The sequence below is a fragment of the Ctenopharyngodon idella genome, chromosome 1, assembly GCF_019924925.1.
Source record: "Ctenopharyngodon idella isolate HZGC_01 chromosome 1, HZGC01, whole genome shotgun sequence".
NCBI classification, from domain to species: Eukaryota; Metazoa; Chordata; class Actinopteri; order Cypriniformes; family Xenocyprididae; genus Ctenopharyngodon; species Ctenopharyngodon idella.
In genome coordinates this window covers 33,402,444-33,430,311 of record NC_067220.1, presented here as the reverse complement: position 1 = coordinate 33,430,311, position 27,868 = coordinate 33,402,444, and the positions used below count along the sequence as shown (strand labels likewise).

Below are 27,868 nucleotides of genomic sequence, written 5' to 3'. Positions count from 1 at the left end.
CTATTAATCTCAAATAAATATTTCATGTCCACATATTCATTTTTTTTTTTTTTTGTGAGTAGCTATGTGATAAGCAGACAGGCTGACTGTACATTATCCCTTAAATATTGAGACTTGGTGGGCCAAGCTTATTGCATTACATACACAGTAGACTTACAATAGGCCTACATTACAATTCTGTTTATTTTTTTTTTATTATAACACACTCAAAAATAAAAATTCAGTCACTCCCTCTCTCAAATACAAAATGATTTCTTGTAATGCATATTTAACAAATTAAGACAATACGGTTATTTGTTTCTTTATTCAAGTTGTGTTTATTCCTTAGTGATTAAAATATTGTACACATTTAAATATTGTAAGGGCAAGCCTGAAGGCAAACTTGTTTATTATACTTTATCTAAATATCGAATGACACATAGCAATATCAACATTTTCTCCTCTAAGACTAACCATAGAAGAAATTAAAAAAAAAAAAAATATATATATATATATATATATACATATATATACATACATTGTAGTCACATATAAATGATCAAATTTATTGAGCAGGTCTTCCATATACAGATTTAACTCTCTCAAATACTATCGAAATCGAAAATGTAATAATCATTGAAGCTCATAGATATTTCTTTTTTTTCAGTTTGCCTTATTTGCCTTTTATTTGTCCTCTAAGCTTTGATAAACACATTATGTCCTTCAGATGACCTTCACTATACATCCTGACTAGTGGTGACATTATTACAGTAATCAAAGTGATGGACAGACTTAACGGAAAAACGTTACAAAAATATGTCTCCTTACTGATATCAGCTATGAGTGTAAAATAAGCTACTACTTGAGGCAAATAACAAATCAAGATAGACCCTAAAGTATGAGAGATGATTCTGAAGGCCTTCCTTTTCTGCTGGTTCTCAACAGCTCTGCCTCTGTCTGTTTTATTGTGTTTGTCTTTCTCTGTCATCTCTACATTCTTGCGATTACCAGGTCCCGGACGCTTCAGAGCGCAAAGGACAGAAGCACAGCTAAAAGAGACTATTATCATTGCAATCCAGAAAAACAAAAAGAATACATGATCTGGAAAAAAGTTTATTCCAAAGAAAATCATCCTCAAGCCATTGCCCAGTCCAATTAGCCAAGCTGCTGCTACCAGTGCAATCCTGTACTGGATGCCCCATATTTCAGGAATGTTACTGGATGAATCACTGCCAGGTAATGTTCAGTACACATGCAGATCTGAAGAAGAGGTCTCACAGTCCAGTTGAGACTAACGAAAAACATCGTTAATTTATAGGCTGGATCTGAGAAATAACTGGTAGCAATTAAGTCAACAAAGCATTGAATACAAAACAGTAGCTCCACTATAGTGACATTCAGTGGAAACAAGTTGGGTTTGATGTTCCCATGAAGAAACAACCAAAGGGACCGGCAATAGATCGGTGTTCCCACAAATAAGAATAATGCTGTAATAAAAACCATAATATGAGTGCCAAAATGTCCCCGACAAAAGCAGTACATGAACCACTTGGAAGTCTCGGTGAACATGGAGGTTGAATTGTCGATTTGTACCGATGAATTACACATGGTTGTACAGAGCTGAGAAAACAGAAATGAATGACTCAGTCAAGCAAATTAAGTTTTTCTATATAAAAGTACTTTTATATAATAGTAAGACTTGACAAAAGGTGGATTTCTAGAACTAATTTTGCATTTGGTTTGCGTGTAATTTAACACTTAAGAATTAAAACTATTGAAAGAAATGCCATACCTGGATTGATTAAACAGCATTCAAAATAGGCTAAAGAATTGTCTCATTTGGTCCCAGCAGTGACAATCCTGACTTTGTTTCATCTGTTCACAGGGAACTATAAATATACATTATCTGTGCTCATACATATTGTGTTTGCATGAGATTGTCCCACTCATTGTGTTTATGAATGCTGTTTGCTACAGCATATTATGAAATGATGTAAGTAAATTTTGGTGTATTATTTAGCGCCCCCTGTCTCTAACAAATTTTTGTAATACAGCCACAGTAATTGAATTGTAATATTCTATTTGATCATATACTGTATACAAATGACATATTCCATTTTTCTAATAGAATAAAAATTCTTTGGATATGCAAATTGTAACTTTCATATATAGACTCAACATACGGACTATTTCAAGGAACATTAATTCATATTAATTATATTACATGTTCCCTCTTTGTTTGGGCTTTTATGTTGTATTTCTAGTTTCCTGTTTCCTGTTATTGTTTGTAGTCAGTTTGTAGTTTTCTTGTTGATTAGTTCCCGGATTGTTCCCAGGTGTGTCTTGTTTGCCAATTACCGCTTGTGTATATCAACACCAGTGTTTCCCTTGTTCCCTTGCACTGCTGAACACAAACACATAATTGACAAAGCAAAAGGTATTTTCACATAAGGCTAATATTTAAAGTTACCCTATTTTTGGATATTACCTTTCACGTAGTGCGTTATATCGCTGTTTATGAATGTAAAAGGTCTGCAAAGTTTCAAAGATCAATGTGCATGATAAATGGAGTGATTGTCTCCCAAAAGAAAGAACTGATTCTGGACCTCCTGAAACGAGTCATCAGTAATTCCAGTCTTATTTTCTGCCCAAACGTAGGTTTGTAACAAATTAGCATAATGTCAGCCAATGGTCTTCATTAGCTGTCTGCGAACAATTTCTACTTTGACTTGCCCACAAACACTGAAGGTGTAGCTGAGGCCTGGAAGAGTTTGGTTTTTGTTGTTGACATATTGAGAAGAAGCTGTTTTCTGCACTGTAAAAGCAAATCTACTTTGCATGCATTTTCAACGGATGAGGATTGATATGGTAAAACTGATGCCATTGTTACTGTTCGTATCACTGTGTATACAAGTTCTGAAGAAAGCCTCCAGAGCTGAAATTCAATTATAGCGTGCAATGACATTTCTGACCCATATTGTAGACAGTAGACCAATCACAATAGATTGGGTCATTTGACTAATCAGAGCAGAGATAGTTTTAGCCTCAGACATCATGCCCCCGGCAGTTGGCTGAACGTCTGATGCACATGGCACACTTAACTAGAAACACTTCAGGATTTTCAAAGTCGTCATCTGGTTGGTTGAATTCTACAGGATGTCCGGGAGAGCGCGTGCTTAGCATTTTGAATATCATTCATGCTGATGACTTTCTATATTCCACTCGGCTCGCGTTAAAATTAAACATTCGCCCAGGATCACTCAGGTACATGACGTAAAATTAGAACAGCCTTCTGTCTGTACCTCCTTGACTTGTTTTGCTATTATTCTCGCTCTTCGACTCGTTCACTAAATTGAACAGCCAAAGTCAGAGTTCTCTCTCTCACCCGACGGCCCGATTCAGATTCTACATGCTGAATCGGCCCAAAAAAACAAACAAAAAAACCCCCAGACGGCATCCGACTAGAGCCAACGGTACAGAACACACCGGGAAAACTTAGTTGGTCGACACTTAAAAACGGTCCACCATTGCCCGACAGCCGATCGTAGGCTTGGTGTGTCCTGGGCATAATGGTCCACCTGGAAACAAATGCCGTGATGCCAAACCCCCTCGTGGAAGAAGAACACCGCCTTGTTTACAACTGTGACAATGAGCTTATTTATCAAGATCAACTAAACGCTGGATTTTCAAAAGTATGTGAAGTTCACGGCTCCATCGTTGCAGTAAACTTACACAAGGTTCTTGAGCAAAACGAATTGTGACTGGTTGCGTTGCATGTCAGTCAAAACTCCTCTTGGGCGGTCCTTGGCCAATGAAAGCTGAGATAGAGTCCAGACCTTCTGCCATCAGTCTGAAGGTCTGGCTATGTGAGACTAGTAGGCTCTCGGAAAGTAGGGGTTTCGAGAGACCGAATCCTTTTTGACCTTGAATGCATGTAAACCTATTGTAGGACACCTCCAAAACAACCTAGGAACCTTTTAAATGAATATGAAATGCTAAAACTCTTCAGTGTCCTTGTGTTGACAAATTAATCTTCTGCACAAAGCACATAGGCCTAGTTTGCATATCAGAGCATCTGAGATCCCTGTGGATTCACAACAATATATTTTCACCACAAATGTAAATACGCAATGAAGCTCACTGCAAAACCTATCCCCACACTTAATCCTAAACTCAACTATACTGTGGACAGTAAGGAGTAGTATCGATGACAACAAATTGAACAAATCTCTCTCAATTTGTTATTCCCGGATAAAAAAACGAATGGTTCATGAACATCCCACCTCTAAAGAGTAGATAATCTGGCAGGGGTTGGAATTCGGCACAAAAACTGGTCATTGAATCAGTAAGTTAACTGCTGTAATGAGTATAACCAGTCTGCATGATTATCATGGCTAATGGGTGGCAGTTTGGTGAGGACAAGTTTACTGAAGATGTCAACACAGCACTCTGGCAAAGATGATCTGACCTAAAGTAATTAACATAAATTACATCAGATTAGTTATAATTAACATAAGATTTTAATTTTGAATACAGCACCAACAAATGCACACCACATTGTTTAAATTAACTTTGTAAAAATATATTTTGAAATCAAAATTTTAATCTATTACATAATATGAGCTAGAATCACGTTAGTCTAAGAATAATAAACATTTAAAGTATTAATTATAATGAAATTTACATAAAGAGACACATTTCTATGTGGCGTTCGTCTAATGTTTCTGGAAATACTCCACATGAGTGTCTGTAGGAATTCATACTGAAATATATTACCAAAAAAAAGTAAACAGAATATATGAATTCCTTTAGTTCTACTTTTTAAAATTAAATTAAAAACAAATGAATCCTGTAGACTTAAAGTCGCCATGAAATTCATATAATTTATATACAACATATAATTTAATGCTATGTTGACAACTATATATATACTATTATTGTTATTTACTTAGAAATTTACTTATAAATGATAGGACTTCCTGAAAGTTGGTTACATAAAAAAAAAAAAAAAAAGTTATACCTATATACTCTCCCTTACTATATAAATCATAAGTTGACTCTACAAACCAAAAAGAATAATGATGATTATCAGGAATAATAATTGCCCTTTTGCAAAACCCTAAAGCTAATGAAAGGTAATCTGTAAAAATGTCTGTTTATGATAATGTATGATTGTCTATTCAAATATTGCAAATAAGATGTATTTGCAACATTTCATAGTGTGCTGTTGTACATATCAACATTCATAAGCAAACTGACATGAGCTAAAGACCAGAGACAATTCTGTGCAAACACAATTTGTATGAGCACAGGCACATTTAAAGAAACAGATGGAAGGCATTCTTTACCCTATTTTGCATGCTGTTTCATCAGGCCAGATATGGCAATCCTTTCCATCATTTTAATTCATATATGTCAGGGTTAAATCACACACAAACTAGCAGAGGCAAACTAATCATGGTCACTGCCAGATGGTAGAGGAAAATGTTAAATTTTGTGGTGGCAACACAACATGCTGGCAATGATAGTCCATCCTAAAGTCCTAAAGTAATAAACAGGAATCAGAACAGATTTTAATTTTTCATTTAATTTTCATTATCAGGAATAATAATTGCCCTTTTGCAAATCCCTAAAGCTAATGAAAGGCAATCTTGTGTCTGTGCACAATAACTATGTTGACGATAGGGCACCATGATTTTCTTTTCAAAAATGGCATCAAGATTTGTTTACATTTGTTTATACTGTTTTAAATATGCTTTTTTTGCTCATGTCAATGATATGAGCTTTTTTTTTTTTTTTTTGCTGATGTCATGTCAACCGTATCAATAAGGATCGATATGGTTGATATGACATGAGCAAAAAAGCAGGTATGTAAACAGTATGTATATGAGCAGAAGGATATTTGCTTATGAACAGGTGAAAGGCACTTTTGTGGCTCATTGCTAGTGGGTTTAAATTAAGCAGTTTATTAGCACATTTTGCACATTGTTTCATCAACACAGGTATGACATTTCTTTTGATTCTTTTAATTCATATACTGCAGACTTAAGGGTTAATTTACACAAACTAACAGAGGCAAAAAAAAACCCTGCAAGATTTGATCTAGAAATCAGTCCTTCTGTCCAGTCTTACTATTATACAGAATTGCTTTGTGTTCATTTACTTTGCTCAACTTTTTTCTCTAATACTTTTGTCTCTACTCACAATTTTTAACAAAATGAGATTTTCAACAAGTTATATATTAAAAAGTCTCCTTTTATTATTTCTCAGACAAAATGCTGCACTTTTCTTTGTAAAATCGAAATATCTTTTGTCAAATAATAAAACTAAACTGAAACAAATCCCAAAACAAATCCCAAAAAGTCCATTCAAGGAGATCTTCCAATGCTGTTTTCTTGGGAGGAGGTTGTTTCAGCTCAGTCTACAGAGCAGCCACTTGACCAGAACACATTTAGAAACACATTTAGAAAAATATGCCATTATGCCATGATGCAGCATATAAGCCGTATATTAACAACATCTTGCAGTGCGAGTACAGTTTTTGTTTTGTCTGTTACCACCTCAGTGCTTTCATTTTTACTCTGCGGAAAGTCAAAATGCCGCCACACCTCTGATTTGAATGAGTCAGCGGGTGTGTCTAAATCAGCTCTCTAGTTCAGTAGTCAGGGCACTGATCAGGGAATCGGCCATTTTTGGGGGCTGTCTCAATCGCAGAATCCTTCCAGGGCACTGAAACGTTCACTCCCTAAAAAGTGCACAATGCAACATGAAAACCAGGGAGCATCAATGCTCACTATAGCTGCATCCGAAATCACGTACTGTTGAGTAGGTACTACATTTGAATTTAAATTTACTTCAAGTCTGTTGAAAAGGTACGTTCTGGCCTAATGGGATATTAAAGTGTCCATCGTATGCGCACTTCAGGTAAGTAGTTAGTCATCCGGGTACTTTTCACCTACTGTTTTTCGAATACTATGAATTCAGACATACTACTCTGTTCGCATACTGTTTTTTGCATACTATATAGTAGCGAAGTATTCGATTTCATCTCACTACACATAATGGCTGCATCCAAAAACTTAAAAATGCTGCCTTCAGAGGCTGCATTCCAAGGAAGGAAGGCATCAAGGCAAGTCTGAATCCAATGTTAGCTTTACTTCCTGTCTCCTGAGATACGTTCATCTGATTGATTTTTGAAGGCAGCATAGATGTATACTTTGTTGCCTTTGATATCCCACAATCCTGTGCTTTTCATTCTGTGACAGTTGAGCTAGAAAAAGAAAGATGGCATCTGAAAGTTGCAGTTGCTGGTCAGTTTGTGTGTAAATGTATGTTCTGAACCAACGTTTTCCAATTCTGGTGTCATTTATAGGCCATTGTATGTCATTCCTTCTGCATCAAGAATTGCCATAGTAACACATCAATGTCTAGGGAGAAAACTGGACAATGTAATAAATTTTTTTGCCTTTTCTACGTGTAAAAACATCAAGTAAAGCAGGTTGAGGAGGTGCCGAGAAGATGCTGGGTAGCAAATCTATTAATAATGTACACGATATACTGATTCAGAAGCCCGGGAGCTAGGGAGCTGATTGAGACGCACCCAACGTCAACATCTACACTTGCCGTTGCCATGTTTGCTACTGTTTAACACTAACTTGCTCACTGCTATCGTGCCTGTAAAGCGAGGTCACAGTATACAGATTCAGCACCCCTGCTGTTTAAAACATATATCGAGATTCATTTAACATCTCAACCGACTTGAATAGTCACATGTTTTTATCGATTTTTAACCGGCTGGAAGTGCATCGTTACATCCCTAGTGCTTCGGAGAGCATATCAAACCGACCAAGTCCATGTAACACTAGCAACCGAGACAAGGTTCGTACTTTTATCATTTTATTTCATACATTTTTAGTAGAAATTTCTAAACATTTCTTCTCTAACAAACTGCTCCGAGACACAAAGGTTGAGGATCCAAATGCAATTTTAATGGGAAAATCCAAGATCATAATCCATATAACAGGCAGTGGTCAAAACCAAAGGGCAAGTAATCCAGATATACACAGAATCAAAGATACAAACAATCCAAGAAATCAAGGGACACAGGCAAAAACCAGGACAGAGAAACACAGGAAGAGTGCTCACGAAAGCAAGACCTAGTGAAGAGTGACTGATAGACAGGGCAGATCAAATCTGGTAGAACTAGAGACCAACACAGCTAATCAGGAAAGACTGAAACACAAAGCAAAGAGAGGTTAGCATTGGCCACAGGGGTTGTGTCAAAACATGCAGGTAGCTTGGCGCTGTCCTCCAAGAACATGATGGCTTCAGCAAGGTGTCCCAGGTTAACCAGAAGTTCATGAACGACCTCTGTGGTCACGTTGAGGCAGACAGGAAGCTCAAGTATGACCTCTGCGGTCGAGGTAGACAGGAAGTTCTGGAAAGACCTCCGTGGTCGCATCAAGGCAAACAGGAAACTCAGGAACGACCTCCGTGGTTACATCAGGCAGACAGGAAACTTGGGACAACCTCCGTGGTCGCATCAAGGCAGACAGGAAACTCAGGGACGACCTCCGTGGTCGTATCAAGGAAGACAAGAGGTTTATAGGTCACAAGGTTGAGCTCTGCGATTGGAGCGAACTCTGGAGTGGACTCAATGGCTGAAGTGGATTCTGGAGCAAACTCTGGAGCAAAAAGCTGGACCGGGCTCTGGAGCAGACTCTTGGAATGGACTCATGGGCTAGAGCGGATTTACGGGCTGAAGAGCAGTATGTGGCCCAAACACACACAATAGCCATCGCCGTAGCAGGGAGTACAGTTGACATCGGGACCACCTCAGAAACCCCCAGACTTGACATTACCGCTGAGATGCCAGCGGCTCACACCAACATCAGTGGTGTGTCCTCTAGACTTGAAGCCAGTCCCAAGTGCCTAGGGAATGCCGTGTTGTCTTCATGTGCAACGCTCATGATGACCGGAAACACAGATATGGCGGCCATGACAGCTGAAAGCTCTGGTATGGCGGCCATGACAGCTGAAAGCTCTGGCTTAGCTGCCATTTTGGCTAATGACTCTGGCGTGGTGGCCATCTTGGTTGATGACGCAGCCATCTTGTGCACAGGCTCTGGTGTGGTGGCCATGTTGTGAACGGGACAGGAAGGTACTAAAAACACAGGACTAGCAAGCATTATAACAGGACATGCTGAAGACCATGGCCACCGGAACTTGGGGTGTGTTGCCCCCCACCCCCACCCCCCTCAAAAAAAAAAAAAAAAGGTTTAGGGAAAGCATCCTCCTCCATCTCCCCAACAGTGGAGGAGGAACCAGCCAACTACAGAGCATAATTCAGAAATTCAATGAGTGACTCTCAAGGACTATCACGGATGAGCTTAGATTGATACTGTTCGTTGAGTCCATAATAACACAACTTAAAAGTATATTTTTTATACACTAAATAGTGGTCCAATTTAGTCTCAAGTAGTATTGAAACACTTACAAGTATACTTCTGGTACATTGATATTAGTACTTATTACATAAATTATCCTTAAAAATATACTTGAACTTTACTTAAGTATTTCATAAAATTAACTTGAAGTATACAAATTTTTCGTAAGGGTTATTCCACAATATATTTTTGCAAAAATTATATAAGCATGCATTAATAACATGAACTAAATAAGAGGAACAAATATATGCAAATAAAAAATAGGAGTGGGCACACGTACATTCTTAATTTCCTATGAACAGACCAAACAACCAAAGTGGATAATACATGTTTGATAGCTCGTAACTTCTGATCCACTGAAACAATTCTTCAGTATATTTTTCTTTCTGTACCATTAATTCAGGTATGATATTTCTTTAAATTTTAATTAATATAGTCTATATTTAAGAGTTAACTTCACAAATAGTCCCTTACAAGACTTGATCTGGAAATCAGTCCTATCCATTCTTACTACTATATGAAGTACTTTTCTGTTTTTGTGGTTCATTAAATGAAAGAAAATATGATTAAAACTCTTGTGCACACTCATCTATTTTTTATTTCCCCAGCTCTGTTCAGCCATGTGCAATTCATCCTTAATAATCTGGAATGCAACTATATTTGATTGGTTCTGCATGTGTAAGGGACATTTTGGCACTTATTTCAATCTTTTTACTTCAATACTGTGCTTCATTGTGGGAACACCGGTCCATTGCTGGTTCTTCTGGGTACATCTCAGTGGGGACATCAAACCCAACTTGGTGTTTCCACTGAACATCACTATACTGGAGCTGTTTTATTGTATTCAATGCATTGTAGACATCATTGTTATCAGTTATCCCTCTATGTTGGGCCAGGGTATACTTCACTTTATTATTGGTCTCAGCTGGACTTTCAGACCTCTCATCCAGATCTGTGTGTGTATTGAACAATATTTGGCAGTGATTCACCCAGTAACATTCCTGAGATATAAGGGCATCCAGTACAGGATTGCATTGGTAGCAGCAGCATGGCTAATGGCAGTGGGCAACAGTTTGAGGCTCGTTTCCATTGGGATTTACTACTTTCAAGATCACATATTCTTTGTGGGCTTTTGCATTGCAGTGACGATAACCTCATTTTGCTGTGCTTCCGTCCTTCGTGCCCTGAAGCATCCCGGACCAGGCGATTGAAAGAATGTAGAGATGACAGAGAAAGACAGACACAATAAAACAGACAGAGGCAGAGCTGTTGAGAACCAGCAGAAAAGGAAGGCCTTCAGAATCATCTCTCATAGTTTAGTGTCTATCTTGATTTGTTATTTACCTCTGGTGGTAAGTTATTCTATGAATATAGCAAAAACCAGTAAGTATTTATATTTATGTGAATTTGTTCCAATGACTAGTCAGGATGTATAGTGAAGACCATCTAAAGCACATCATTTCAAATCTTAGAGGACTAATAAAAGGAAAATAAGATCAACTGAAAAAAGGAGCTTCAAAGATTAATAGATTTTTGGTTTACCTTTAAGGGATGTGACATTAGGATTAGAATTGTATTTGAAAATGTAAAATGTAATATATATATATATATATTTTTTTTTTGTCAATATAAAATTTGATAATTTGTATGTGATTGAATCAAAATGTAAGATCTGAATCATAATGTTCTCCCTTCCCTTTTGGGCCACAAGAGGGCCCCCTATAGCTGTCTAATTAAGTCTTACTTTCAGGGATGGATGGATGGATAGATAGATAGATGATAGATAGAGTTTTTATCATTTTGTAATTCATTCATATAGTCAATTAAAGAGTTGTTGAAATGGAATTGCAACTTTTTTTTTTCACGACTTGCACTCTTAATGTTAGTCCATACTCTGTGCCTATCACACAGGTCCGTGAAGGTAGACCCTAACCTTCCGACAGCACTGTTGAGTGACATTCATGGTGTGAACATGATGACGTGTATTACAGGCGGCCTTTTATACTTATGGGTGCTTCGCTTGTGACTTCATGGACTCCTCAGAGAAGTATCGCCAGACAATATATTGGCAAATTTGTCACACATGCTTCAGACACCAGTCACACTGATGGCGTTCCCCATAGCGTCAACCCAAGATGCAGTGTCGAAGTTCCACTTCGAAAGTGAACATGTTTTTAATACTAAAAATTTTGTTTGAAAAAATTGGATGTTTTCAGGCCACTGGGAGTATGTGTGGTTTCAGTTGGTTCTATTTATTTAATAAAATTAATTTAAATGTAATTTTAAGTTATAACTTTCTGAGTGAAAGTGTTCACACACAGGTTTTACACAAACATATGTGCTTTAGCATAGCGAATGAGGTCCATTGTCTGTCTACAATAACTATCAACAAGGTTACGAGTATTGTTATTTGTAACAGTACACCATGATGTTTTATTCAAGTATGGCACTAAGATTTGTTTGAACCAGCTGACAAATATTATGTACACACATTCATAAAGTAAACTAAAACAACAGATACAACACTCTGCAAATACAATATAAGCGCAGGTACATTTTTAGTTCCCTATGAATGGATGAAACATGGTGGGTAAGGTGCTTCTGTAGTTTGATTTTCATAGTTATGTTAAAACTGTCGCTTGATATTTATTTTGAGTTTATTGTCAGTATGGGGTCAGTGAATAGTCCATTTTGTGTTGTGTATTACTATTACTATTAAAAAAACAGGCTATTTATGGCCCAAGACAAACCCTGTTGTGGTCATGTTGTCACGCAGCAGAAGTCGCAACTGATCCAGATAATGTGGTGATGGTATTAAATTGAAGACTATGATTACCAGCAGACTATGATTACTGTATTAATTATAAAACTGTGTTATTAATTATTCACCCTCATGTTATTCCAAACCTGTAAGACTTTCGTTCATCTTCGGAAGACAAATGAAGATATTTTTAATAAAATCGGAGAGATTTCTGTCCCTCCATTGACAGCCTATGCAACTATCACTTTTAAGCCCCAGAAATGTAGACATCATAAAAGTAATCCATGGAACTCCAGTGGTTTAACCTCAGTTTTATGAAGCGAAACGAATGCTTTGTTTGCGCTAAAAACATAATTTACTTTATTCACAAAAGATGAATCTCCAGCGTGCGACAAGTGTTTCAAAAGTGTTTTCTCATTATTACAACATTGGATATCAAATCAACTCCTGACGAACACATCGGGTGTCCCGAGGTAAAACAGAAAAGCAAATGGGGAATAATTAGCATAGCTGCTGTTCATAACATTAAGCAAAGATAGTCATGTGCAATTGATCTGATATGAGATGGATTATGTGAATGCTTGGCTAAAGAGATGTGTCTTTAATCTAGATTTAAACTGGGTGAGCGAGTCTGAGCCCCGAACATTATCAGGAAGGCTATTCCAGAGTTTAGGAGCCAAATGTGAAAACGCTCTCCCTCCTTTAGAGGACTTAGCTATCCTAGGTACAACCAGAAGTCCAGAGTTTTGTGATCTTAAAGAGCGTGAAGGATTGTAGGGCGATAAAAGATCGGTTAAGTACACAGGAGCTAAACCATTTAGAGCCTTATAGGTCATTAGCAGTACTTTATAATCGATACGGAACTTAATAGGTAACCAGTGAAGAGATGATAAAATTGGTGTTATATGATCATATTTTCTTGACCTGGTAAGAACTCTAGCAGCTGCATTTTGTACCAATTGTAGCTTGTTTATTGAGGAAGCAGGGCAACCAGCTTGTAATGCATTACAGTAATCTAGTCTAGACGTCATGATAGCATGAACTAACTTTTCTGCATCAGAAACAGATAACATATTCCGTATCTTAGCAATGTTTCTGAGGTGGAAGAAGGCTGTTTTTGTAACATATGAAATATGATTTTCAAAGGACAAGTTGCTGTCTAATATAACACCCAGGTCTTTAACTGTCGAGGATGGAGTAACAGTACATCCTTCTAAATGCAAATTGTAGTCTGAGAGATTCTGTGTACAGGTATTTGGCCCAATAAGTAATATTTCAGTCTTATCTGAATTTAATAGAAGAAAATTACTAGTCATCCAATGTTTTACTTCTTTAACACACTCTGTCAGATTGGATAATTTAGAGTTTTCATCTGGTTGTGTTGAAATATATAATTGAGTATCATCGGCATAGCAGTGGAAACTAATTCCATGTCTTCTTATAATATTACCAAGTGGCAGCATGTATATTGAAAATAGCAGAGGGCCTAACACAGATCCTTGAGGCACTCCATAATTTACTATCGTTATCTTAGATTTTTCCCCGTTTAAATAAACAAAATTGTGACGGTCTGATAGATACGACCTAAACCACCGTAATGCCTGTCCCTGGATACCAGTGTAATTCTGTAGTCGATCTAGGAGTATTTTATGATCTATAGTGTCGAACGCAGCACTGAGATCAAGTGACACTAGTATTGAGATACAGCCTTGGTCAGAAGCTGTAAATATTACACTTGAGAACATTTGTGATGTTTTTTTATTATTGTTTTCATTTTTACTTATTGCATTTACACAGCTTTAACCAACAAATGAGTGATTCGAAACAGTCGTGAATCATTTTGTGGAACGGTATATCCTAAAGTTGAAAGTTTTATGGGTCATTTGGGGCAGCCAGAAAAGGCTTTAGATTTGTTGTTAGGGACTGATTACTTTAGCTATCGCCTCCTGAGTGACTTGAGTGTGTATGTACAAAGCAACTCATAATTTATGCATTATCCCACAATATATTTTTGCACAAATTATATTCATAAGCATGCATTAATAACATTAGCTAAATAAGAGGAACAAATATATGCAAATTAAAAAATAGGAGTGGGCACATGTACATTCGTAGTTTCCTATGAACAGACCAAACAACCAAAGTGGATAATGCAGCTTCTGATCCATTAAAATAATTCTTCAGTATATTTCTTTCTGTATACCAGTAATTCAGGTATGATTTCTTCAAATATGATATTCTTTAAAATTATATTTCTTTAATTAATATAGTCTATATTTAAGAGTTAACTTCACAAATAGTCCCTTACAAGACTTGATCTGGAAATCAGTCCTGTCCATTCTTACTACTATATGAAGTACTTTTCTGTTTTTGTGGTTCATTAAATGAAAGAAAATATGATTAAAATTTGTGCTTCTATTTTTTATTTCCCCAGCTCTGTTCAGCCATGTGCAATTCATCCTTAATAATCTGGAATGCAACTATATTTGATTGGTTCTGCATGTGTAAGGGACATTTTGGCACTTATTTCAATCTTTTTACTTCAATACTGTGCTTCATTGTGGGAACACCGGTCCATTGCTGGTTCTTCTGGGTACATCTCAGTGGGGACATCAAACCCAACTTGGTGTTTCCACTGAACATCACTATACTGGAGCTGTTTTATTGTATTCAATGCATTGTAGACATCATTGTTATCAGTTATCCCTCTATGTTGGGCCAGGGTATACTTCACTTTATTATTGGTCTCAGCTGGACTTTCAGACCTCTCATCCAGATCTGTGTGTGTATTGAACAATATTTGGCAGTGATTCACCCAGTAACATTCCTGAGATATAAGGGCATCCAGTACAGGATTGCATTGGTAGCAGCAGCATGGCTAATGGCAGTGGGCAACAGTTTGAGGCTCGTTTCCATTGGGATTTACTACTTTCAAGATCACATATTCTTTGTGGGTTTTTGCACTGCAGTGACGATAACCTCATTTTGCTGTGCTTCCGTCCTTCGTGCCCTGAAGTGCCCCGGACCAGGCGATTGAAAGAATGTAGAGATGACAGAGAAAGACAGACACAATAAAACTGACAGAGGCAGAGCTGTTGAGAACCAGCAGAAAAGGAAGGCCTTCAGAATCATCTCTCATAGTTTAGTGTCTATCTTGATTTGTTATTTACCTCTGGTAGTAACTTATTTTATACACATAGCTGAAGTCAATAGCCCTTCTTATACATGTGAAGCTGTTCCACTGATTCTGTCAATCACCACAATTACTCTGTTAATTTCACCGCTAGTCAGAATGTACAGTGAAGGCCATCTGAAACCGTGCTTTTAAAATGTTTTCAAATAAGAAGTTTATTGCATTTTAAATATGAAAAAATTGTGTGATATTACTACTTGAGGTAAATTAAATATGTGACTGTTTTGTTCAAATATAAATGTATAACATTTATTATACATAGCATGATTTTGTCACTGTAATATAATATAATTTTTTACTGTGTGATATGATGAAAAGAGTAATTTGTAATTTAACCTTTGTTTCAAGTCACAACTTGTCAAGACACTGGATTACTATAAGTTTAATTTTTGAAAACTTTAAACTTGAGTTCAAATTTCAGTATATATTAATTTATGACCTGAGCTAAAACACATGGACAAACATATGCAAAACAAAATAGGGGTAGACACACATGTATTTATAATTCCATATATTGTGGATGAGGTGCTTGTTTTTTACACAGTTTGAAACAGAGGTACGTTTAGTATCTTGTCGCTGTTGGAAAAACAATTCTTCAGTATATTTTGCATCCTGTAACATCTATTCAGGTATGACATTTTTTCCCCATCATTTTAATTCCCATACTTCAGATTTAAGGATTAAACAAATAGTGGCAAACCTGATCCAGAAATCAATTTAGATCCAGTCTATTTAAAAATGCTTTTATAATTTGAACTGCATGCTTTTTAAGGTTTCAGTGCTTGTAATAAAAATAATATTTGACCAACGTATTCACCCATTTCTGTTTTCCCCAGCTCTGTATAATCATGTGCAATTCATCCATCCACATCAACAACACAGCTTTCATATATGATGAGTCAGTGGATTGGTTCTGCATGTGTGAGGGATATTTTGGCCCCTATGCCACTTTTTTGACTTCAATACTGTCCTTCATTGTGGGAACGCCGGTCCATTGTTGGATTCTCTGGGTGTTACTCCGTGGGAACATTAAATCCAACTTGGTGTTTCCATTGAACATCACTATACAGGAGCTGTTTTTTGGCATTCAGTGCGTTATAGATGTCATTATTATCAGATATCCTTCTCTGAAGGGTGACCGTTTGGCCAACTTTCTCGTTGGTGTCAGTTGGACTGTCAGACCTCTTCTCCAGATCTGCATGTGTATTGAACAGTATTTGGCAGTGATTCATCCAGTAACATTCCTGAGATATAAGGGCATCCAGTACAGGATTGCATTGGCTACAGCAGTTTGGCTAATTTCTTTTGGCAACAGCTTGAGGCTCATTTTCAGTGGGGAAAGCTATTTTAAAGATCACGTATTCTTTTTTGTTTTTTGCATTGCAGTGATAATAACCTCTTTTTGTTGTGCTTCCGTCCTTCATGCCCTGAAGCGTCCAGGACCAGGCGATCGCAATAATGTAGAGATGACAGAGAAAGACAGACAAAATAAAACGGACAGAGGCAGAACTGTTAAGAACCAGCAGAAAGGGAAGGCCTTCAGAATCATCTCTCATAGCTTAGTGTCTATCCTAATATGTTATTTGCCTCTGGTGGTAATTTATTTTATGAATATAGCAAAAACTAGTAAGTATTTATATTTATGTGAAGTTGTTCCACTGACTCTGTCCTCAAGTATAACTTCTGTGTTTTTATCACGACTAGTCAGGATGTATAGTGAAGGCCATCTAAAGCAAATAATTTCAAATCTTAGAGGACTAATAAAAGGAAAATAAGACCAACTGAAAAAAGGAGTTTCAAAGATTATTAGATTTCAAGTGATGTGAAATTAGGATCAGAATTGTATTTGACAATGTAAAATGTAAAGTTTTTCAGAGCTAGTCAATATAAAATTTGATAATTTAAACGTGACTGGTTTGTGCAAATCTGAATCAAAATGTAGAGAGAGAGAAGTTCACAGCTTAGCTCAGCCCTGAAGTGTTTTTACTACTAAAACAAACAAACAAACAAACAAAAAAAAACATTTGTTTGAACAAATTGGATGTTTTCAGGCCACTGGGAGTATGTGTGCTTTCAGTTATTTTTTCATAAATTTAGTTTTAAAATGTAATTTTAAGTTAAATGTTCAGTCATACACAGGTTTTATGTGCTTTTGCATAGTGAATGAGGTCCAGTGTCAATTGGGTAATGTTTATACAGCACACCATGATGTTTGCACTTGTATTTTGTTTTGAACCAGCCAATAAATATGATATACACACATTCATGAAGTGAACTAAAGCAACATATACAACATATGCAAATACAATATGAGTGCAGGTACATTTTTAGTTCACTATGAATGGATGAAACATGTAGGGTGAGGTGCTTCTGTTTGATTTTCACATCTTTATAGAATGTTTTCTTGTCTGATTTTGCTGTGCTAAAACTGTCACTTGACATTTATTTTGAATTTATTGTCAATATGGTGTCATTACTATTAAAAAAAGAAAAAAGCTTTTTTTTGTTCATGTTTTGTTCATGTTGTCACGCAGAGGAAGTCACAACTGATCCAGATAATGTGGTGATGGTGTGAAACTGAAGATGGGCTGAGAATATTCATTTACATGCAGCTTTTGAACAAGCGCACATGAATGTTTCCCATGACATGAGCTAAAAAATAAATAAATAAATCAAGACCAAACATACTGTATGCAAACAAAATATGAGTACGCACATCTATATTAACAGTTCCAGATGAACAGATGAAACAAAGTGAATGGGGTACTTGTTGCTGCTGGCATCTTCAGTATATTTTTCAGGTTGTACCATCAGTCCAGGTATGACAATCCTTTCAGTCATGTTTCATATACCTTAGTTTTAAGAGTAAAATTACACACATAGTGCAATATTTATTACAAGATTTGATTCAGAAGTAAATCCTCACTACAGTATATGCTGATAATTTGAATGGCTTGTCTATTTTTGCTGCTTATAGAATGAAAGAAAGTATTATAACAAGTCTTGTGCACTCATTCTTTTCTGTTTCCCCAGCTTTGTACAACCATGTGCAATTCATCCTTCATTATCAATGATACAACCTTACTAATCGGTGAGGGTGTAAGTTGGTTCTGCATGTGTCAGGAACATTTTGGCCCTATTATCGTTATTTTCACTTCAATATTTTGCTTTATTGTGGGAACACCAATCCATTGCTGGTCCCTCTGGATGTTTCTTCGTGGGAACATTAAACCAAAAGTAGTGTTTCCAATGAACATCACTATACTGGAGCTGCTTTTTTGCATCCAGTGCATTGCAGACTTCATTGATTTCAAGTATTCATCTAAAGTGAGCTACAACATAGTTACCTTTCTCATTGGTCTTAACTGGACTTTCAGACCTCTTATCCACATCTGCACATGCATTGAACATTATTTGGCAGTGATTCATCCAGTAACATTCCTGAGATATAAGGGCATCCAGTACAGGATTGCATTGGTAGCAGCAGCTTGGCTAACTGCAGTGGGCAACAGCTTGAGGCTCGTTTCCATCAGGATGAGCTATTTTCGAGATCATGTATACTTTTTCATTTTTTGCATTGCAGTGATAATAACCTCATTTTGCTGTGTCTCTGTCCGTCGTGCCCTAGAGAGTCCAGGACCAGGAGATCGAAAGAACGTAGAGATGACAGGGAAAGACAGACACAATAAAACGGACAGAGGCAGAGCTGTTGAGAACCAGCAGAAAAGGAAGGCCTTCAGAATCATCTCTCATAGTTTAGTGTCTATCCTGATTTGTTATTTACCACAGGTAGTAGCTTATTTCATGTGCATAGTTGAAGTCAGCACACGCATATTTGTATGTGAAGTTGTTCCAATAATTCTGTCCATCACTATAATTGCTGTATTCACTTCACCACTAATCAGGATGTATAATGAAGGCCAGTTGAAGCACATACTGTGGTTTTCAAAGCTTAGAGTACAAATAAGAGGAAAGTGAAAATCAATTTATTATATTTTAGATCTCTTATGTTACATTATGGAATGTAATATCAATGTATGTGCTCTCAACATTTAAATACAATCTATCAACATTATACATTATTGGTATGTTGTGTCTTCTGTGCATTTTAATATAATAACTAATTTTGTTAAAAGATGTTTCCCTTGTTCATTGCAAATGTACGTTTTATCATTATGCAGTTGATTAATTTAAAGTGATCAACAAAGACAACTGTGAATAGTAATTTAAAGGGGTCATGAACTGCGTTTTTATTTATTTATTTTTTATTTCCTCAAAAATATCTTAATTTGTGTTCTGAAGATGAACGAAGGTCTTACGGGTGTAGAACAACAGGAGGTTGAGTAATAAATGACAGAATTTTCATTTTTTGGTGAACTAACCCTTTAACTTAAAATTGCAACAGCACCTACTGAACATTTTTCAAATCATTATATGGACATCTGTTATGGAAAATGTCTAATATACTATTGAAAAGTATCCAATATACTGTATATGGCGTATATGATATGAGCAATTGAAAATAAAAACAGCTTGAATTTGTGATTTAGAACAAAGACTGCCTTAAAGAAAGGACCCATCAAATACATTCTAAAAGTCAATAGCTGAAATTAATAACAAATTTTACTATCTATGCTGTTTTGCTTAAAAGGCCAAAAAAATATATCTATTTTTTCCATTAAATTATTGAGGCTGCTTTGCAAATCTTAGCATTTTCTTTTATGGAGACCATAGAAATGATGACGTTACTTTTATATGTTCATAAAAACATTTGTTGAAAACATGCAAAACTCTGAAGCTGCATTAAGATATGTCTGTCTACAATAACATTCAACAAGGTCAGCATTTTATATTCAAATACTACACAAAGATTGGTGTTTAGACAAGTTCATATACTGCTGAATACTCGAACACTCATTAACACCCAGCTAAAACAACAGACTCAGTCCTACGCAAACACAGTATGAGTGGGAGCATTTATAGTTTAAATCAAGCATATGAAACATGGAGGATGAGGTGCTTTCTGTTGCTTCAGTAACCTGATTTTTATTTTATGAGGGAAACAATAAATTCATAGCATTTGTCACAGAGAGATTAACTTCCAATTTAACATAATTTTTTATGTAACTAAATGAAAATAACATTAAATGCAACAGCATTTACTTAATTTGTTAAATTGGAATTCAAGTCTTAAAGTCAACACAAGGGGACATGTAAGAGTTTGATGGGTTTAGATAGGGTCTGGTGCTCAGGTAGTCAGGGAAAACATAAAAGCAAATGTGTTCAATTTTGGGCAAATGGTCAACCCATAGGGCAGACTTAAAAATATACTTTCACTTCAATTGAAAAGTCCCATAATGTACGCAAAATGCTTTGTGCCATTTTGATAAGATCTCAAAAGTGATGATAATTTAACCATTTCAAGGATATTGCCCTTATAGAGATTATTATCTGTAAAGCACATGCCTCCATTATAGTCTTAATAAACTTACAGTAACTATAAAATTGTGTCAAATTGTAAAAATTGTTCTTTTCCATGTTAAATATGCAAAACCTTGGAGCTGTATGAAAATTCTGCTTAGAATCACCATCAACAAAGTCAAAATACAGATTAGAATGACAGCAATTCAAGATTGGAATATTCCACAATATGCATATCTTTTGATATTTATAAGCACATGGCAGTGACGGAAGTTAAAAAACTGTGACAATATGCAAATAAAATTTGAGTGGGCAGGTACATTTATAGATGCCTAAATGGATAAAACATGAAGAGATGAGGCACTTTGGTACATTTTCACTACTGGAAACATTTCTTGAAACATTTCTGTATATTTTGCATCCATCAATCTAGGTATGAAATTTCTTTCAATCATTTCTTAATTCAATAAGTCATTCAGTTTGACTTTTACATGCTTTCTGTAGAGTTGTTCAGACTAATTTGTTCCTTTTCTTTCCCTAGATCTGTACAACCATGTGCACTTCATCCTTCCAAATCAATGATTCAATCTCTGTATTCGACCAGTCTGTATTATGGGTCTGCATTTGTAAGGGGCATTTTGGCTACACTGTCCTTTTTGTCACATTAGCACTGTTCTTCATTGTGGGAACGCCGACTCATTGCTGGTCCCTCTGGGTGTCTCTTCATGGGAACATCAAACCCAACTTGGTCATTCCATTGAATATCACTATAGGGGAGCTGGTTATTTGCATCCATTGTATTATAGACTTAATTATTACCAGCTATCCCACTGTGACAGGTGACCGTTTGCTTGTCTTTTTCATTGGTCTCTGCTGGACTGTCAGACCTCTTCTCCAGATCTGCATGTGCATTGACCATTACCTGGCAGTGATTCATCCAGTAACATTCCTGAGATATAAGGGCATCCAGTACAGGATTGCATCGGCAGCAGCAGCTTGGTTAATTGCAGTGGGAAACAGCGTGAGGCTCATGTTCATCGGACTAGAATATTTCCCAGATCATGTATTCTTTCTGTTTTTTTACATTGCAGTTATGATAATCTCATTTTGCTGTGCTTCTGTCCTTTATGCCCTGAAGCGTCCAGGACCAGGTGAAAAAACGAATGTAGAAATGACAAGGAAAGAGAGACACAATAAAACTGACAGAGGCAGAGCTGTTGAGAACCAGCAGAAAAGGAAGGCCTTCAGAATCATCTCTCATAGTTTAGCATTTATCATGATTTGTTATTTACCTCAATTAGTAGCTTATGTTATACGCATAGCTAAAATCAGTAAACATGTATATATTTGCAATGCTTTCCCGCTGATTCTGTCGTTTAGTATGATTGCTGTACTAATTTCACCACTGGTCAAGATGTATAATGAAGGTCAGATAAAACAAATAATGTGCTTTTCAAAGCTTAGAGAACAACTAAAAGGAAAATAAAAAAAACTGAAATAATATTTATTGAAGTTTTAATGTTTATTCCATTTTAGATTTCTTAAAATCAAGAGGCATGACATCGAGATAGACTATTTGAGTGTAAATCTTTACAATGAATATCTGCTTGCTGTTAGACATAAACAAAATGTAAATTGATCAATCACTACCTGACTAATGTGTATTTGTAAATCAAGATCAAGAACAAAGTGTTGTCCTTAATGAATTTTCATGTACAGTATAAGGATCAAATGAATATATTCAATGCATAGCATTTTTTTTGCCACATAATTTTGTCAGCATAATATTTGGCACAAAAATCTTTTCTGTGTGAAACAACACAAACAATGGATTTACTTCTGAGCATTATTAGATTTTAAATGGTATATATTAATAACATCTGGCAAAGGGACTACCAATGAAAACTAGCCTTTGGGCTAATTTGGGTGCATTCCCTTTTTGAAATAAATAAATAAATATACTGAAAACAATGATAAATAAAAAGAAAAAGGGACAAAAAGCTCTCAGATTTAAAAAATATATTAATTTGTGCTCCGAAGATGAACGAAAGTCTTACAGGTTTGGAACGACATGAGGGTGAGTAATTAATGACAGAATTTTCATTTTTGGGTGAACTAACCCTTTAACTTATACGCTTGGCCTTGGAAGACTTGACTCAGATTTATGACAAATAAGTGGCAACTTGAACACGTCTGCTAGTATATAATGTAAAGTGCTAGCATATAAGCACTAATATCTAATAAAAATGTACTAATATCTATTGCATTGGTTACTAGTAATGAAGTCGCTTTTGAAATACTTTTGAAATCTAAAAATACTGACTGCTAACAAACTAGATAGGGATAAATGTTTAAACAGCTTGCTGTTTACATTGCAGCCTACTCAGCAACAGTTTCTAATTTGGTAATCTGGTATCTATGTATTAATGGATACAGTCGATAAAACATTTTATAATGTTGTAGTGAGAGAAAACAAAATCCAGTTACCACAGTTGCTAATTTATTCCAATGAAAAGGAAGTGAAATTTCCAGAAGGATTTGGGTATGTTATAAAGACAAGTTGTGTGTCCGTCATAGATTATAGCTACACCTGCCTGACTATCACACAGTGAGTATAACTGATTTGTCTACAAGGCTTCAGTCAATTATTATATTTTGTTCTAGTAGTATACTAAAAACATGTAGTGAGATTGTTACACTCTTTTTTAATATGAAATCAAGGTGGACCAGCCAAGACTATAGACAAGAAATTTTAAATCATGATTATTTATAATGCAAATATTTCTGCCATTTTACACATTATCACATAATCTAAAATTTTGCTTTACCAAGCCATAAAAGTGTGAAACTGTGGGCTGTTTATCAGCTATGAAGATACTGAAATGAACAGAGCAAATCCAGTCCACTGTAGTAGCACATCTGTGGGTACACACAATCAAGCATTCACCGCCAGGATTCCAAAGTCTCGCATCAACCAGACTGAGTCTCAGGAATCAGGTAGGCTGCAAATACAGTAAATTAAAGGTGCAATGTGTAAATTGTAGTAGGGTCTATTGACAGAAATGCAATATAATATACATAACTAGTTTTCAGTGGTGTATAAATACCTTACATAATGAACTGTTATGTTTTTATTACCTTAGAATGAGCCATTTCTATCTACATACACCACGGGTCCTCTTATGTTAAGTGGCCATTTTGCGCCGGCATGTTTCTACAGTGGCCCTAAACGGACAAACTGCTGTACAGAACGCGTTTGCTTGACTAGCTTCTTTCTTCTGGCTGCATCCGAAATCCTAGGCAGCTGACTTGCTGCCTCGCTGCCTTATCAGGCAATGACTTGTAAGGCAGCATTTGTGCATGAAGGCACCTCACGAAACTGATTTCGGACAGACTCCTGAGGCAGTGTAACGGTTTAATGATCTACAACAAAATAGCATGAGCTTTGGTGAGAACTAAACAAATATTTAATTACTACAGTAGTAACTTCTCGCTAGAAATGACATCAAAAGTGGAAAATGTTGGTCAAAAACGTACATTTACACACAAACTGACCAGCAAACGCAACTTTCGGACGCCATCTTTATTTTTCTAGCTGAACTGTTACAGAATGGAAAGCACAGGATTAAGGGATATCAAAGGCAGCAAAGGATTCATCTATGCTGCCTTCAAAAATCGATCAGTTGAAGGTATCTCAGGAAACAGGAAGTGAAGCTAACATTGGATTTGGACGTGCCTTGATGCCTTTCTACCTTAAAATGAAGAGTATAGAACCCAGAGGCGAAACTCTGATGATTTTTGGGTATCAGCCACAAGGAGGCGCTTCGGTAGCGCGGCAGCCATTTTGGGGTGAAAATGCCAACTGGACAATAGAATCCATCACATCTTACGCACCCAAAATCGGCGAATCTCACAGCCAAATCAGGAATGCAATAGAACATTTCTCAAATTCAGTAAATTTTATGACACCTACAGTAAATGTTGTATTGTCTTAACCTATATATGTTTTTTGTGGAAACCAACCATTACACATCTGAGGTAATATAGTTAGCCTACTATTTCCATTTTATGCAACTTTACATATTTACTATAGTAAAATAGTAAATTAATAAATTAATAATTAATAAAGTTAAGATCATCATGTTTGTAGCGCGATCCAGGGGATTCAATCGTATATAGCCAGACCTAGTGGAATAATATAGTAATAGTAAATTACTCCACTAGGTCTGAAATACGTTTTAATCCCCTGGATCATGCTACAAACATAATGATCTTATAGTATAGAACATGATGCACTGTGTCTGTTATCCCATAATTGGCACTTTTGGACACAGTGGCTGTGTTTTTCTGTTTACATAGTCTTGCCTTAATGGACATTAATATAAGACAACACTGCAAAAACAGTTTCTGTCAAGCTGTTATATTCTGATATTCATTGTCCAACATTCCCAATTTTTCTGATGCATGTCCTTAATTTAATTTTAAATGTTGGTATTAATTCTGTGTTTATAATGCTAATACTTGAACTTCAAAGAATTTTAACCCAAACTGACTGGGTTTCTAGAGAGCAAAGGTTTTGTGAAAAAAGTGGAAGACTTAAACACAAAGTCTGTAAAATAAACTGTTAAAAGGAGTTGATGATCACTAGCGATAGTATTTTATTCTGTGTTGTCATCGTTCATATTGGATTTTAGCTTTAATGTACGTTTTTTTTTTTTTTTTTTTAACAAAGCAGCTGATATTGCCATAGAAACTAGTGGACTGCCAACTCGCTTTCACCCCAATATGGCGGAAACGCAGGGCTGCTGCTGGGCGGCGGTGTTGCAATGAACGTTCTATTGAGTTTCGCTTCTTGTTAGTGTATATTCTTTGCTTAAAATGTGTCCTTCGAAGAAGGCAACATTTTCCAGTTTTCGGACGCAGCCTGTGTCTCAGACGACGACATACTTGTCCTGTGTTGGCCACCGCAGCTTCTCTATATTGCAATTCGCAAACTCACCGCTAGATGCTGCTAAAATTTACACACAGCACCTTTAACTAAATAGGGTAGGCTACTATAAATGTAGAGTACTGTATATCCTATTATGATTCCTTTTTTTATTTAGGGTCACCAAAGTTCTACAAAGTGGTCATTGTGTGTCTGGTGTTGCTGTTTGGCATTCTGCTGGCTGGTCTTATAGCTCTAACTTCAAATATAGAACAGACACTGTCTATTTAAAGACCGACTATGACCAGTGTATTGATGACCAGGACTATCTGAACAGACGTTACTACAATCTGACTATAGAGAGAGACCAGCTGCAGGCTAGTGAAAAAGTCCAAATTATAAAAGTACAGACTTTAGAAAAGCTTCTTCTAACTGGTAGATATTAATTTAATACATTTATCCTCATTTAAGATTAATATTGCAGATTTTCCAGATCAGTTTTTTCTGTGATTTTGTCATGTATATATGCTCTGTGACACAGTACTTCAATTTAACACAGATATACTCTTTTAAGGTTGTATCACAGGGTATAGCAACTTTTCCTCTCATCTTTATTGTGCCTCTGCTGTGATGCTGACGTGGAATGAGAGCAGACATAGTTGTGCTGAGAGAGGAGCTTATCTTGTGATCATAAATAGTTCAGAGGAGCAGGTGAGTGATCTCAGATACCGTATCTGCTGTAACACTTTACAATAAGGTCTCATTTGTTAACATCATTTAATGAACTAACATTGAGCAATACATATGTTACAGTATTTATTATTCTTTGTTAATATAAACACAGTCATTCATAGTTTGTTCATGTTAGTTCACACTGCATTAATGCTATCAAATACAACTTTTGATTTTAATACCAATTTTAATAAAACATTGTTCATTCTTAGTTCATGTTAACTGTTAACTAATGAAACCTTATTGTAAAGTGTTACTGTATCTGCAAACATGTATACATCATTTTGGCACTAACCTTTTTTTTCTTCTTTTTTTTTTACATCTGGGTTGACTGCTGTTTTTGCAACAGGAATTTGTGTCTAATTTCCAAATTAATGTATGGATTGGCCTTAGTGAAAATGCTGAGGGAGTGTGGAAATGGGTGGACAACACTGAACTCATCCAAGGGTGATATTTGACTTAAATTTTATTTTTATTTTTTTTAAAAGTGCAAATATTTGGCACATAAAAATGTAAAGGAAAAAAAAAAGAAAATCAAATCTGAATATTAAAATTGTTAGAAATGTATTGAAATGTCTCCTAATTAAAAACTGTTATGTTCAGGTACTGGACATAACATAATTTCTATTGAAATGTCTCCTAATTAAAAACTGTTATGTTCAGGTACTGGATCACAGGAGAACCTAATCATTTGATGGATGAAGATTGTGTGGAGATTCGACCTGACTGGTCATGTCAAGGAAACTGGAATGATTTTCCATGTGAAGAAAAAAAACATTACATATGTGAATATGAATATGAAATGCTTAATTTTTAAGTTATGGAAGCATTATACAGTATGATTATTCTGATGTCTTATTCTCTTATGATATGCTTCATTAGGCTACTTATGCCTCATTTTAATCTGATAATTAACTGAGACAACATGAATCATTTATTTAAAATTATATGAACATTTTTGTATGTGATATTGTTTTATATATGAATACAAATTATTCACATGAAATCATACCATCTTACCTGCTATAATGTAATTACATTAAAGATTAACACTATTAGATTTAAAGGTGCGGTGTGTAAATTTTAGCGGCATCTAGCGGTGAGGTTGCAAATTGCAATATAGAGAAGCTACGGTGGCCAACACAGGACAAACATGTCATCTGAGACAGCAGAGAGTAGCCAGTCAAACAAATGCGCTTTGTGGAACAGTTTGTCCATTTAGAGCTACTGTAGAAACATGCCGGCGCAAAATGGTGACTTAACTTGTAAGGGGACCCGCGGTGTATGTAGATAGAAATGGCTCATTCTAAGGTAATAAAAACATAACAGTTCATTATGTAATCTCTTTATACACCACTGAAAACATAGTTATGTATATTATAATGAATTTCTGTCAGTAGATCCTCCTA

General features: G+C 36.0%; 1 long non-coding RNA gene across 1 annotated transcript; it reads left to right on the top strand.

The window, feature by feature from the left end:
• The first annotated feature begins 23,624 nt into the window (after nucleotides 1-23,624).
• On the top strand, nucleotides 23,625-27,108 carry LOC127520791 (uncharacterized). The gene is made up of 4 exons (XR_007932209.1): nucleotides 23,625-23,797; nucleotides 25,906-26,162; nucleotides 26,302-26,438; nucleotides 26,809-27,108. It is a non-coding gene; the product is annotated as an uncharacterized LOC127520791 (long non-coding RNA).
• The last annotated feature ends 760 nt before the right edge of the window (nucleotides 27,109-27,868 follow it).